Below are 6,624 nucleotides of genomic sequence, written 5' to 3'. Positions count from 1 at the left end.
TCTAGCAGTCTATGGCTATTATGACCTACTGAGCAAAAGCTTTTCAAATTGAAAACCTTGCAGACCTGCAACACTGCCATTTAATCATCCTACAAATACTGGGTCCAGGGTTTATACTGGGGTGGACAGGTAGACAAGTTAACCCTCCTGGCATCTGAGGATAAGACAACAGATCACCCTGGACAGTGGGCAAAGGTCAGAGGTAAAGACTGAAGACCCTCCCTGAGATTATATCCAAAAGAGCAAAGTCTGCTCCCAACTCCATTTAAAAAATGTTTTATTAGCATATGTTAATTACACATAATAATGGATTTCATTAGGACAGTCTCATACATGTGTATAATATATTTTAATCATATTCAGTCCTCATTACCCTCTCTTGTCCCCTCCCCACTCCTACTGTTGACCTCTTAGTCCTCTTCCTAATTAGTCCCTATCCTTCTTCTTTCAAAAACCATTTTTTGGTGTTTTGGTGACCCAGTGAATTTCATTCGGGTTGCTTACAGAGCATAGGTGAAGGGCTCCTTGCAGCAGCATGGGCACTTTACCAGTGGCTACACCACTGAAGAAAACATCTCTCTTCCCAGGAACCATTAACCACCCACAGATGGTCAGAGATGGGCAGGGCCTCCTGAGCCCCTCTTTGAATGATGGAGGAAGGAGTTGATTGGCTTTGATGGCCATTCCTGAGACTGTGCGTGAAGCCTTTGTGGCAAAACTTACGTAGCTAACAGGGAGGCCTCTGGAGAAAATATGTGTAGACAGGTGCCTCTGCTCAGATCTGGTGTGTTCTCTGGAAAGGGCTTGGTTATGGTTTGGCCCCTGAGGGTACTTGTGTTATAGCTGGTCCTGTGTGGCCACGTTGAAAGGATGTTGACCTGTAAGAGGCAGAGCCTAAGTAACAGGTAATGAGGTTGTTAGGGGGTGTGACCTTTGGGAGATTAAAGATTTTTTGTTTTGTTTCAAGACAAGGTCTCATGTAGCCCAGGCTATCCTCAAATTTTCTATGTGATTGAGGTTGACCTTGAACTCCTGATCCTCCTGCCTCCACCTCCCGAGTGCTGGGATTACACGCACAAGCACAGCCAGCTCTAAGGTAGTTCTTGTGGGACCCTGTGTGTATATGAGATCAAACCTAACTACTCCCTGCCTGCCTGCCCTTCTCTCTAGCCATGTGGTCTCTTGTGACCTCCTGCCATTGTGTTGAAATATCTGGCAATTCTCCCACCACAGACAAAGTGATGCTGATGTTCTGCCCTGGTATGAATGTGCCCTGGTACTTTCAGAACTGGGAGTCAAATAAACCCCTTTTCTTTATAAAGTTCCTAGCCTTAGGTATTTCATGATAGTCTCAGGAAATTGACTAACATTGTCTTCCAAGCATTCCCCATGATGCTTTCCCCCGCCTTCCCTTGGATTGTTGAATGGAACTCATTTAGTCTCTGTTTTATGAACTAAAAGCTATGGGATGCATCTAAAGCACTTCTTGCTTTGCTTATTTTCATCTGAATTCCTGATAATTTACAGAAACAGAAGTTGTAATAAAGTTCTTAGCCCAGATTTTAACCTCACCTTTAAGCACTAAGAGTATCGCTATCACTAAACAGGGCTCTTCCAGCGTGGGAAAATCTTTTCTAAGAAGTTTAAAGATCTCATGAACATCTATTCAAAAAAATTTTTGACTCTCCATCCCAAATAAGGGCATACTCTGAGCTGGAGGCACCACTGTTCAAAGACAAGTTTTCCATTTTAACAGCTTACTCACCTCCAACTGCATCTCACAGATGTGCCTGGGGAATTTATCTTTAGGGCCATCTCTTGAGCTGGGGGGAGGGGTGCAGGAGTCAGACATTCCTAAACTACATGCCTTATGTAAGATAAATCTGAACACAATGAACATTGAGTTCAGTTTTAACTGGAGAAGAAACAGATCCAGTCGTTATTTCTGGGAGAAGGCGGGATACTTAAAGACGTTGCTGTCGTGGTGAAGTTTCCGCACTCACAGCATCAGCCCTTCCAAGCCAGCATAGTTCCTCTTGCATCAGGGTCTCCCAAAGCCCAGCTCCCCAAATGAGAAACCTCAAGAGAACACTTGAGAGTCTCCACTTTTGATAGAAATCTCTGTCCACTTAGGTGGGCAGGGAGATCCCCCAGCATTGTGTTGGCTTGCCAGCTGAGCAGGCAACGATGGAAACAAACAGCAGGCGGACCAGCCCATCTGTCAGCAGAAGTGATGACAGGCCAGCCCAAGGCCCCCACCAAGTCACTTCAGATGGGACTACACAGTCACGTGACTGATGTTTTCACGAACCTGTCAGAACTCATCCATCCAAATGAAGGCTGTTCTCAAAGAGATCACCTTAAAAGGAAATATAATTGCTCTTTTCTTCAAAATCACGTAGAAATCTACTCATTAGAGTCAGTTCCCAAGTCATCTGGTAACAGGGAATCTTGAAGATTAAATGAGAGGGTGAAATGAGGTCGGTTTAAAGCACACTTAGCATAGTGCTAAGTGTACGGTGGGCATGTAATAGATGGTGATTTTTATCATGTTTATCCTCTTGAACTCTTAAGATGTGGTTAGATTCTCTTTAACAAGGAAACACAAATCTCAGTGAGGAAAGACTGTCCATCACCCAAGTTCTTCCTCATCTTTTTCCCACGAGGCACAAAGAGCACATGATGTGAATTAAGAACTAAAACCACAATCCTGGGTTAAATAATGCTACTGTGGTATAGAATACTGACAAGGCAAGCTAGGATTGACATCTCCAGGGCATGATGGAAGCTACTAATTGAATTCTTTAATCTCCACAGCTATCCCATGAGGGCTGTCACTGCCCCTATACATGAGGCACATACTGTGGCAGAGATGAGTCCATGCGCTCACCAAACCTGTTCTCTCTTCCCCGCCATGCAGGAAGACTGCATCCCCAACGTCCTTTGCGATTTGGTTGACACTACATCATTCCTGGTGTCGTGTTTACTCTGTCTCTCACTCAGCTTCTTCCAGGCCTTAAGACAGATTTAGAGGTGAAGAGAAAGAGCAGAAGAAGCCTAGTCACAATTCAAAGCAGAGCGCCCCCTCCCACCAGTCCACCACATGGAGCAGCCAGATCAAGAACACTTACATTAGACTTCTGCAAGCAAGCCATGCGATTCCACTGTCCTGGTTAGTTTTTATCATCTTGACACAAACCAGGGTCACTTGGGAAGAAGGAACTTCAAATGAGGTACTTCCCCCATCACCCTGACCTATGACCATGTCTGTGGGGTGTTCTCATAGTTGTTTATTGATGTAGGAGGGCTCACCCACTGTGGGCAGTGCCATCCCTGGGCAGGTGGGCCTGGGCTTTATAAGAAGAGTGGTCGAGCAAACCAGGACCTCTGCTTCAGTTTCGGCCTCCAGCTTCCTGCTTGACTTCCTACTCTGACTTCCCTTGATGTTGGACTGTGACCTGGGAGTTTTAAGATGAAATAAACCCTTTCTACCCCAAGTTGCTTTTGGTCGGTGCTTTATCACAGCAACAGACAGGTAACTAGGACAGCCACTGCTATCAAAGGATCCAGCTGAACTCTACTGATTCATTGATTTATCTCCCCACTAGAGTTTTAGACATTTCTTGTCTTAAAGAAGAAGACAGACGAAGGTAGAAAAGTGAATGACTTCAAACCTAGGTCAGGACATCCAAGATTTTTCACATCTCAGAAAACAACCTGAAATCTTAAGCTGTTAGATTATAGTTATAAATAAATCAATCAAACTTATTAGATTATAAATAACTATATTATTCTAATTCTGCACTGTGGGGAAGGGTTGATGGCACAAACACTGATGGACAATGTAGGATTAGTCATCTCCTAGTCCCCAGCTAGTTTTATGAATACTTGAGCTAGAGCTATCCATTATAGAAACTTAAATGTGAACAAGACACGAGCTTTACAGACATAGGAAACAGCTGGGTTTTCAGACCTTAAGGATGGTTGATGGTTTTAATTCAGTGTCTAACACAGAGAGAGACATATCTGAGGTCACTGACCAGTTAGCACAGGGTCCAGGACCCTCATCACCCAAGTCTACCAATTTTACCCCTCTCCCTTTATAATCCACAAAACTAAAATCCAGGTTCTTCCTAAAATAGTCCTTCATTTATTATTTTTATTTTTTGTGTACAAGAGGTTTGCCTGCACGTATGTAAGTGCATTGTGTCATGCAACACCCATGGGGGCCAGAAAATGGCATTGGATCCCCTGGAACTGGTTTACAGACAGTTGTTAACTGCCATGTGGGTGCTGGGAACCAAACCCAGGTCTCTACAAGAGCAGCCAGTGCTCTTAACCACTGAGCCACCTCTCCAGCCCCAAGTCCAGATTCTTTTTAATTTTTTTGGCATTTATTATGTATTTAGGGTGGGGAGCACACATAGGCACCAGTGTGTGAGTGGAGGTCAGAGGACAACTTACTGAAGTTGCTTTTCCTTGACCACGTGGGATCCAGGGATCGAATTCAGGTTCTCAAGACTGGCAGCAAGCCCCCTTACACACTGAGCCGTCTCACTGGCCCCAAAACCTAGATGCCTAAGTGAAAGTGAGATGGAACCCTGAGGTTTATGTCCAAGGTAGGCCCTGGGTGATTCACAGGGTCTTCAAGAACTGTGCCTCTGAGAGACCATTTAATGGTCAGTTTGGTATTGTTGAGACTTAACCCAAACTAAATCATGATAATAATAACGAGGGACATAAACAAAAGGTGATGCCCTGTGGTGGGGTGTTCTCAGAATTTCACCGTTGAAGGGCCTTGATCTGACACAGCACTAATAAGAACCATCTTTGGGAAAGAAAAGGAGGCCATTCTTCCATCCATGCTGAGGACAATTCAAACACTGAATGAAGTAAAACAGACATTTTCCACACTGTCTCTACAGAAACAATTAACATGTGATTAAGTAATGACTGGTTAAGTAAGAAGGCTTTTTCTCTCCAGTTGCATATTCACAAATAGAGACTAATGAGGGTGACCCAGGTCCTTGAGGAAGAACTCTGTGTTAGAATGAGCAACATAGATTGCATCAAGGATCAAGAAGAGTGGGATGCCCATCTCCACTGCTAAAAGACTGTGTAGGAATGCAAGGAGGGGCCCGAGACAGGCTGCCCCAAACAGCGTACTCGACAGCACTCAGATCCAATTCGACCAGTGCACAGAGACTGATACCTCCCGACCCCATTTCCTCTGCATGACTCATTGTGGGGAGGACTGAATAATGATCCCCCAAGTGGTATGTCCAGAATCTGTAAGTGGGGGCCCTACTGGGAAGGGGTCTTTGCAGATATAATTAAGTTTCCTTAAATTCAACCACAGACTTCCTTATAAGAAACAGAAGGTAAGACGGGGGAGAAGGCCATGTGAAAGGAACAGTGTGTGGTGATGCCTCTGCAAGCTGAAGAAGCTGAGAAGTGGGGAGAGGGCTAGGAGAGTGTCCCCTAGAGCCTTTTGAAGGACAGTGGCCCTACTACTGTCCTTGAATTTGGACTTCCGGCTTCCAGAACTGAAAGGATAACCTTCTGTCGTTTTAAACCTCCCAGATTGTAGTAATTTGTTACAACAGTTCTAAGAAATGGATCTAGGGAACTGCTGGGAAAGAAGACCCATGGAATATGTGTGAACCCCCTTACACCAACCTAACAAGGCTCTGCTCCATCTCTTAGCTACACTCACTAAGTTTGATGGCTGATCCTCCTTGTCAATGGAACTAGATTAAGAATCACCATGGAAATACTCCTTTGAGTTTATGAGGGTGTTTCTGGAAAGGTTTAACCAAGGAGACCCACCCTGAATGTGGGTGGCAACATCCCATAAGCTGGGGTCCTGGACTGAATAAAAAGGAGAAAGCGAACTGAGCACCTGTGTTCCTCTCTCTCTGCTTACTGACAGACACAATGTGTCCAGTCCCCTCACAATCCCACCTCAGCACCTTCCCCACCAGGATGAACTCTGTCTCCTCTTGTGAGCCAAAATAATTAGGCTTCTTCCCTTAAGTTGCTTCTTGTCAGATATTTGGTCACAGCAAAGAGAAAAGTAACTTTCACACAAGGAGACGCTCAGCAATGACAACTTAACACTTCAACAGTTGATTTAGTCACTCAACAAACAAGTGCCGGTGAAGATGTCTCCCTACCTTCTGGGGACTGGGAAACAAACAGAAGCATGTGTGTCAGAGCTCAGTATCCAAAGATGCCTCCAAAAAGGGGGACAGATGCATTTGTCACTTGAGGTCACACTAGGATAATTTCTTCCCTTCTCTCCCCGGCCCACCCCTGCCCCCTGACTCTGGACAGAGAAGGACAGGGCAGAAGGGAGGACTGTGAATTGGTCTCCGAAAAGAGAAAGCCCTGACTCCCTAAAAGTTCTCTCCCAAGCTGAGTTGGAACATAATTTCTACTGACATGTGACATGCTTTTCACACAGGGGAAGTAGGTTTGGAGCCTACATGCCACCAGAGCTGGAACCCAGTTAAAACAGTCCCTTGTTGACTGTATCCAGTACAGTCCTCCATTAATATCAAGGCAAATGGAAAAAAAAAGAAGGAAGGAAGGAAGGAAGGAAGGAAGGAAGGAAGGAAGGAA

The sequence above is a fragment of the Nannospalax galili genome, unplaced genomic scaffold (genome assembly GCF_000622305.1).
Source record: "Nannospalax galili isolate Female #2095 unplaced genomic scaffold, S.galili_v1.0 scaffold31, whole genome shotgun sequence".
Classification (NCBI taxonomy): Eukaryota; Metazoa; Chordata; class Mammalia; order Rodentia; family Spalacidae; genus Nannospalax; species Nannospalax galili.
The sequence above is the reverse complement of the archived record's forward strand: the minus strand, read 5'-3'. Positions refer to the sequence as shown.